This window comes from Equus asinus, chromosome 5 (genome assembly GCF_041296235.1).
Source record: "Equus asinus isolate D_3611 breed Donkey chromosome 5, EquAss-T2T_v2, whole genome shotgun sequence".
NCBI classification, from domain to species: domain Eukaryota; kingdom Metazoa; phylum Chordata; class Mammalia; order Perissodactyla; family Equidae; genus Equus; species Equus asinus.
Genome location: NC_091794.1, coordinates 11,024,018 through 11,033,252, shown reverse-complemented (window position 1 = coordinate 11,033,252; position 9,235 = coordinate 11,024,018). Strand labels below are relative to the sequence as shown.

Below are 9,235 nucleotides of genomic sequence, written 5' to 3'. Positions count from 1 at the left end.
TGTGGGCACTTACAGATTTACTAAAATAGATCATCTTAATTGAATCAAACACACCTCTTCTTGATAACAGATGCACATCAGGAGAATTAAATGGTGAAGTAAGACAGTTTGAGAGTGATAGCAACTATTATTTGCTGGGTGTCAAGGTGGGAATGTTGATTTACGTATGAATATGGGAAGAAAGAATAAAATAAGCTCCATAAACATTAATTCTCCTGGGCAAAACTCTGTTCTCTAACAAAAAAAATGAGACCTGACCTCCACTCATTTCTACTTAAAAAGAGATCAAGACAGTTGGACTAAAAAGTAGTTCTCAACCCTCGCCGCAAGTTAAAATCCTCTGGGGAAATTTCTTAAAATGTCAAGGTCCCTGGATCAGAGTACATGGGGGTGGAATGCAGCAGCAGGGTTGAGAACGAGAGCACCAAAGTGAACAGGAAATTTAGAATTATCTAATTTGGTGATTTTCAAAATAATTATTTTTAAATTGTTGGAGCCTTTTCTTCAAACTCCATTAAAGCAAACATATTAAATATCTGAAATTCAAGCTGTGTTGACTTAATCGAGGTTGGGAGGCAGTGCTGGCGCTGGGCAGAGGGTGTGCAAATTCCAGCCTGCTCACACGTCCCATCCTCCTTTCTGTCCTCCAAGGCCTCCAGCGCTCCTGGCCTCCTTGGAGCCAAGTTTAAAAACTTCTCATGTGAGAGGTTCAAATAATTCATTGGATGGATTCGGAAGTGAAGACCCAGATGATGCTCATTACTGCCTAGGAACAGATTAATAGTCTTTTTACATAATTTTAAAGAAAAAACTCACGACAACGAGTGCAGGCCTACGAAAGATTACAAAATATCTTATAAAGAGCTTCACAATGAGGGGTCACCGGTCCACATTGGTTTAAATACAAAGGCAGTGGAACAGACACGATGAACTCACATGATTCCATTTTCACCTCCAGTCTTCTACCAATCAGCTCCTCTTCTAACCAACTTTTTCCAGCAGAGGAGCACTAAGGCCACTGTTGAAAAAAAATTAAAAATGTATGTATAGCTTAAGCTATTAATTACTGTTGCTGTTTAATGATTCATTTATGATAATTAATGTATTAATTCTTTGTACTTGTGCCCTCAAGTGATTCTGTGCAGGGCGTAATTTTAAAAATTCAACGTATATAAATAGCAAGCAGTAACTGTCCGAGCAGTACCATTTAAGCGCTATTCCATGAATTACAATATTTCAATTCCATTAACTTAAAAGGATTAGCTTTCAAGGAATTCTTGTCTTCTAATCCTATTTCATGTTGATTACTCTTGCAATACCAATAACACCAGAGTTTGCACAGCATCTTTCTTTCACAGAACCTTTATTCATAGTGAAAGCAAGAGTGTGAAAAAAAGAGACAGGGAGTACGCCAATTCAATTAACTTGAACAACTGTGTATGGAGTGCCTACTGCATGCTGGGCACTGAGAAAGATACAAAGATGTGGGAGTCAAGGTCAGTGGTCCAAAGCAGCTAATGGGCTTTACGATATAACAGCTCCTATTTATTGAGCACCTACGATGTACCAGATTCACATATATTATCTTTAATCTTCATGACCCTGGTGCGGGGTAGGAATTATAATCTCTATCTTTCACATGAGGAAAGATTAAGAAGACTTACCCATAGCCACTGAGCTAGTGTTTGGCAGAGCTAGAATTTGAACCCATGACTTACTGGAAAATTCTGCCTTTCCCCAGTAGAATACATTATCAGGAGACCCCAGGCAAAATTGTGAAGTAGGTAATGCTTGCCTTTGGTCTTTAGGCCACCCCCACTTTATGGGATTCCATTTCTCTGTTGGAGCTCTCCCCCTCCCCCACCTCGTCTCCAATGTTTTCTTTGTTGTTCTCCGGATTGCAAGCACAGCATAGGAACAGCCATTTAGACATGCCCTCTGCCTTAAGTTCCTTCTCTTAGACTGCACTGTCCAATAAAACTTCCAGCAACAGTAGCAATGCTCTATATCTGCACTGTCCAATATACTAACCACTCATCACACGTGGCTACTCAGCACTTGAAATGCGGCTAAGGAACTGAGTTGTTTATTTTATTTAAATTAATTTAAATTTGAGTTTAAGTAGCCACATGTGGCTAGCATCCTTCAGATTGGACATCACAGCTCTAAAACATTCTCAGCTCACTCTGGGTTTAAAATATTGCTTTTCCATGTTTGATTTTTCTCAGAGCCTCTTCAGCTAGGACACAGTACCACTCACTGCACTAATACACTGATGGTGATTAATTTGAATGTGTACCTCTCAGAAAAGATTGTTGCATTTGAACAGAGGCCTTCTGGACATGAAAATGCAAATTTTCAGACTCAATGACAGGCCGCTAGGGGAGATTTTTTTTGATCAAAAGGACCTTTAAATCTCGTTAATTCCATAACATGTGAACAGCCAGATGTTGGTCCCACATAATATTTTTTGTCATATTCACATTTTACGATAATCAAGCAATTTGTATCTCGTACTTGAACATAAAACTCAGATGTTTTTAAACATTTTTTCAAAGCACTTTTCCTAGTGTACATTTTCTTGTTTTCTGCTTTCTGTACCGGAACTCACAAGTTAAGACCCACTATGGTACCCAGTTTCATGAGAAATCTTGCAGCCAGGAGCCCAGAGGCAGAGCCCCCACCTGTCCCACTCCTGTGGCAGATGTCTAAGAGGGCTATGGAGGCCACAACAGGCTCCCCACCCCAGGGATATTGTACTTTTTTCCCAACTTACAAAACTGAAGCTTTCAGAGTTACAAAATTGAAGGTTCTCAGAGTACAAAATTAAGGATGAACCCAGGGTATAGCTGAGACACAAAAGCAGACAACAAGCTCTGACCTCATCCAATAGAGAGACTTTGGGAAAAGAGAAAGCTACATAGGGCTGGGGGAAGGTGGAACAGGAATCCAAGCAAAAGCTGAAATCAAAGGACCAAATAAGACAACTCCAAATCATGCCCCAAGTGGGAGAGGACCGGCTCAAAGGGGCCTGGAAAACAGTGCAAGATCTGGAAGCTGACTCTGAGGGTCTCTTGGTCTGAGGTCCCTTCGCTTTCTGGAAGGTTTTCTGTGTGACACCCAGATGGTCACCTGGCCTTGCCTGATCTTAAAGCAGCCTGAAAGGAGGATGTGTGAAGATCACCTTGTCCTAATACGTCTCTCCTTTCATACACATAAGTTTAATGCAGATCCCTAAATGGACCATATGCTGTTGGCCTTTAACTTCAGGAAGCCGACATGGCAGGTGTGAAATAATAAAAAATATATATACTGGTCTCTGCCCCCAGTTCTTGCTAATATTTGGTCTTTGACCCCAGTTCCTGACACAGAGCTTCTAAATCCCTCGGAGTTTTCTACATGACAGGAGCATCTTTTGCTCTATTGGAGCTCAGGGCAGGCTGCCCCCAAATGTGCCAAAGTGGTATAGTGATTATTTTAAATTAAAGTTACTTGAGAGACAGCCAGTGTAAGAAGGACACTCTGACCCTGTCTGTCCCCCTGAAAGCAGGAAATAAATCTCCCGTGTGAAAGGTACCCTCCCCGTGCCAGGAGGTAGAGAGACATCCTTATCACCAGAGAGAGGGAATTTAGAGCTGAGAAGGCTGTGTAAACAAATCTTGTTACTTCTTACTAATTTACCACCCTAAGCCCAAACTTCTTTGCCTTGTCAATTCTTCACAAATTTATTGTTTCTTTGTCTAAAAAGCATAAAACCTGCTTTGGTCATTTCTCTGGGTCTCATATTCTTATGAGGCCAGGCCTCTGTGCATACATAATTAAATTTGATTTTCTATTGTTAATCTGTCTAATGTCAGTTTAACTCTTAGACCATCCAGAAGAACCTAGAAGGATAGAGGAAAATTTTCCTCCCCAACAGTTGGTGTAGTTGGCAGGCTCTTCACGGGCTGAATCCTGCTTTCTCCCAGAACTGCTACAGATAAAGAGATCCCAGGACCTCTGACAAAAAGCCAGCAGAAGGTAAGATTTCCTATGATATTCAGCCTCCTAGGTCTCTCACCACAGGGTCAGGCGGAAGCAAAAATTGTGAGAGACAATTTTGGCATAGTGACTCCGGCAGAAAAAATTTGGTAATGAGTTTTTATTGATCTTTTTCCCCCTAGAAATGGTCATTTTTTTTCTTTGTCTCTGTCTGTTATTTGTCATAGGAGGAAAATCCACAGGGCAGAACATAAGCATTGGCTCTATAAGCCTACTGTTTAAGCTGGCCCCATAGACTGGTGAGTTCACAGTTCTCATCAGGCAAGCAACCGTTTAGACAACTTTGCTCTGGGTCCCCTATGTAAAAGTCAACAATACAAAAAGACTTGTACACTCCTATGTTCAGTGCAGCACTATTCACATAGCCAAGACATAGAAGCAACCCAAGTGCCCATCAACTGATGAATGGATAAAGAAAATGTGGTGCATATATACAATGGAATACTACTCAGCCATAAAAAAGACAAAATTGTCCCATTCGCAACATGGATGGACCTTGAGGATATTATGTTAAGTGAAATATGCCAGAGAAAGACAAACACCACATGACTTCACTCATATGTGGAAGGTAAACAAACACATGGTTATAGAGAACAGATTAGTGGTTACCAGAGGGAAGTGGGGTTGGGGGGTGGGTGAAAGGGGTAAATAGGCACATAAGTATGGTGACGGATAAAAATTAGACTATTGGTGGTGAGCACGATGCAGTCTATACAGAAACTGATACATAATAATGTGCATCTGAAATTACACAATGTTATAAACCATTAAGACCTCAGTAAATAATTGGGGGGGAAAAAAAAGATGAGGTTTTTCCTTTTAGCTTGTTCTATGTCCTGAGAGCTCGGCTTTGTGGCCAGTGAGAAGATTCTCTCTGGTCCCTGCCATCCAGAAGGTATACTTACTGGGGTGCATCTGGTGGCCCGTCGAAAAGAGTGGGGTTCCGAGACACAAAGTCACAAGCAGCACTGTCTTTGTCTGGCCGTGCCAGCCCTCAGTTCGTCATGGGAGTCCCAGTCCATGAGGGACCTTTGTCATCTCAACCTTTGTTTATTTGTCAGTGGCAGGAAAGTCCCGTTCCAGTAGCACCTGCCCAGCATCGCAGATTAGTGGGGTTGTAACTGGAGGCGTTTTACCTTCCCATGCGAGACCAGAGACACAGCTTTTCACTGTACCGTCCTTACTGCCTGTGCAGTACAGGCCTTTGCTTGTTTAGACTATCTCTGGGTGTGAACTTTTTGGATCACGGGGCTGCACCATCTGCACCCACTCCAGCGACGCCTCTTGTGTCCACAGCAAAGATTTATTCTAAGCCTGGAAAGTTACCTCTGATTTTTCCATGAAAGGCTTATTGGATTAAGTCATTATGGAATAAATATATTAATGGAGATCCTACTCATCAATGGCCAGATGACAGAGCTTTTGAATCAGAAAAACTATATCTGAAAACTTTTTTAGAGAGCTCTCATCCTAAATAGCTGGTTTATTGGTATTTATGGGGGGATCAAATTTAAAAAAACACAAAAAAGTATAAAAGCTAGCCTTAGGGAATCCTTTAATAAAAGAACAAAAGTCAGACTTAAAACAAAAATTAAAAACCAAATCTGACATAAATTCCTCTTCCCCTCCCTCTTACACACCACTTTATACCAACTCCCTGTTCCTGACCCTCCAGAAGCTCTTTCGGATCTCTGAGCCCCTGGTCTAAACGCCCCCTCTCAAAACCCAGCCCCACCTCCTCAGCCAGTTGTCTTAGATCCTAAAACTTCTCCAACTTCCCCAGAAAAATCTCTTAAACACCCAGCTGCCTGTTGTGACCTCTCTTTCTTTACAAGATTTACAGGGAACACACTGGCCTGATCTCCAGGCTTGGAGAACACAGGGGGCTTGTGTAAATGCTGAAAGCCGGGAGGTAAATTAGCAGACGCACCTGAGACTGACGGTGAGGCCGGCTTTGCCACCCCTTACAGCTGCTCCTACTTTCCAGGGCTCTGTCCTGGGGCTCTGCTAGCTTCAGGCATGCCTATGCAACGTCCTCGGCAGTGTATCCTGGACCCCATGGCAAAGAATTCATGAACCCTGGAGAGAAGCAGATCTTTTAAATTACAAAGCCCTTTTACCTCCACTTTGAGAAGATCCTACAACATTCAGAGAGGAATCAGAAAGATTCGTGACTATTCGCACCCCACTCATAGGGACCTTGATTGGCTGTAAGGGTGCTCTTCCTGCTCAGGATGCCAGACAACCCCCTGGAGAAAATCCCCCTCACAGAGGAAACAGAAGTCCAGCCCCTCTGCCAGGCCCTCCGGCAAATGACGAGCAAGTGGCCCAGCTAGAGGCCGATATTCAGGGCTCAGGAGGAGCAATATTAGAGGTGGTCCCCCCGGAGTAAATTGGTCTGAGGTTCAATTACTCACCCGGAAGGGAGAGCTTCCAAAGGCCTTTGTTGAACGTTTTATACAGACTTTTCGAAGGCACACTGCATTAAATCTGGAAGCCCCGGAGCACTGGAACCTTCTAATGTCCACGTTAGCAGGAAATTCTCTCCCCAACAGTAAAAAACAAATTCAAAATAGTGTGGTCAGGTGGTTGGGCCAACCGCTGAGCGTCCTGATGGAGGCTGCGACTCAATTCTTTGAAAGCAGCTTGCAGAAATGCAGAAGGAGAAAAGAGTCCAAAGCAACAATTCTTGCTTTGCAACTTGAATCTTTAGATAAACAAGAGGATGACTCTGAGAGTAACTCAAAACCCACTCCAAGCCCTCTCTATCTGCTTCCAGACAATTGCAGGTATTGTAGAAAATCAGGACATTGGAAGAAAAATTGTCCCGCACTCAAGAGAGGAAAATTTAAGAAGCAATTTCCCTGAACCCGAGCACCCTCAGGAAGTTTGTTTTTCTCCTCCTGAGGGAAAAATCCCCCACAAATCAAGGGGCCAGTCAATCCTCAGTCACACCCTCGAGCCTAGCATTAAACCTAAAATAGAAGATGGGGAACTGGATTTCTTAAGTGACACTGGGGTGACTATCTCTACCATCTGCTCAGAGGATTTATGTCTACCTGCCACCTCTGCTCCTGTTCAAGCAGTCGGAGTCTCTGGGCAGCCTGCTCCATTGCCCACACCTCAGCCTGTCCCAATATCCTGAGGCCTCTTAACCCCCATCATGACTTTCTGGTTTCCAGGTCCTCACCAGCAAATCTCTTTGGTAGAGATTTGCTATGTAAATTTAATTTCACTATAAAATGTAATGAGAAAGGCGTTTTTATTTCTCCGCCCTCAGACCAAGCCTCAAATTTCCTCCTTTCCTTACTGTAAACTTATTCTGATTTAAATTCCTCTGAAGAGGATGAGTCATTAAAAGACGTCCCAATTAGTCTCTAGGTTACACATGCAAATAAAGTTGGGTTGTTACTGAGTGCAGAGCCTGTGTGCATTACCTGGAAAAGAAGACACCGTTTCCATCAGTGGCCCGGCATCCTCTCTCCAGAGCTGCAGAGAGATGAACTGAATCTATGATAGACCCTCTCCTGCAGGTCCACTGGTCTTCACTTCCTCACCTTGCAACACTCCAATCTCGCCAGTAAAGAAAGAGGTAAAGTGGCTCAGACGGGAACCAGATCTATAGATTTGTACAAGCTGGCAACTCTTTTGTAATGCCTCGCCACTCTGTAGTCCCTAATCCAGCCCTCATTCTCACCTCAATTCCTGCTGATCAGCCTGGTTTACAGTAATGGACCTCTGCTCGGCTTTCTTCTCAATCCCACTGCATCTTGACTCGCAATTTCCTTTTGCGTTGACATTTAAAGGGAGACAATTAACATGGACAGACTCCATGGACTCATGCACCTCAGGGATATTGTGAGTCTCTCTTAATATTTTCCCGAGTCCTTGGAGCCAACTTGGGCTCTGTAGCCTTTACGCAAGCCTCCACGCTTGTCCAGGATGTCTATGACCTTTACGGGGAGCCCTTACAGACTCGCTTATCCTCCTCAAAGCGCCAGCTGCCCAAGGCCAGAAAGTCTCCCAATCTAAATTCCAACAGGCATAAGAAAGAAACAACAGTTACCTCCTTAGGACATGAGATAGCTCAGGGCATTCAAAAGCTCACCCCAAAACTCCGTGAGTCAATTTTGTCCACCCCTCTCCCCAGAATGAAAAAATAATCTCATAAATTTCTAGCAGCAGCTGGTTACTGCCACCAATGGATTCCTAATTCTGCAGCCCTTGCTAAACCTCCGTGTGCCCTTCTCCCAGATGTCACTCCAGAGCCTATTTCCTGGTCTTTAGAGGCATTAACCTCCTTCGAAGCCTCAAAACTAGCTTTTTCTACACCCTTGGCTCTTGGCTTCCCTAATTTTGACAAAACTTTTCATCTATCCTGCCATGAAAATAATGGGATTGCTACAGGTGTTCTAGGACAATCTTTAGATAGGTCCTATAGCATATTTCTCATGCCAACTAGACCCTGTAGCATCAGGTGTGCCCCCATGCTTACGTGCAGGGGCTGCAGCTGCCACCTTGACTGGCAAAGCCAGTACTCTCACATTAGCCTCACCATCCATCTCCATGCTGCCCATACCGTGTCCGCTGTCTTACAAGTTCACAGGACACAGCACCTCTCTACGCGGCGTCAGACCACCTATGAGCAGGCTCTTTTGACTGAGCCTTCCATCACCTCGCGTGGTTGTAACACTTTAAATCCAGCTACATTACTACTCTCCCTGATGATGGAGCGCCTCTCTCCATCCACGTGATGGCCCTGCAGGTACAGAAATGGTCTCAAAGCCACACACGAGAGGACCTGCTGGACACGCCTTTAGACAACCCAGACTTAATTCTATTTTGTGATGGACCCTGTAACTGAAATTTCCACGGAAACATAATAACTGGTTATGCCACCGTCTCCCCACATGAAACACTTGAGGCATGCTCTTTGCCCACTGTAAAACCAGCCCAAGCTGCTGAACTCATAGCTCTTACTAGAGGTTGCATATTTGGAAAAGGAAAAACTGCCTCTCTTTATACAGACCCCAGATTTGCTTTTGGAGGCTGCCACGCTGTTGGCACAACTTGGAAATCCCATGGGTTCTTAACTTCTGTGGTACTCCTATTGCTAATGGACACTTATTAGCTGCCCTATTACAAGCTGTTCACCTTCTAAAGCTGCCATTGTTTACCGTTCAGCCCATACTAA

The 9,235-nt window shown here is 43.8% G+C and overlaps 1 long non-coding RNA gene across 1 annotated transcript; it reads right to left on the bottom strand.

Moving 5' to 3' along the window:
* Nucleotides 1–220: 220 nt before the first annotated feature.
* On the bottom strand, nt 221–7,215 carry LOC139045399 (uncharacterized). The gene is made up of 3 exons (XR_011503726.1): nt 6,459–7,215; nt 5,972–6,120; nt 221–1,018 (listed from the first exon to the last, which is right to left on the bottom strand). It is a non-coding gene; the product is annotated as an uncharacterized lncRNA (long non-coding RNA).
* Nucleotides 7,216–9,235: the final 2,020 nt, after the last annotated feature.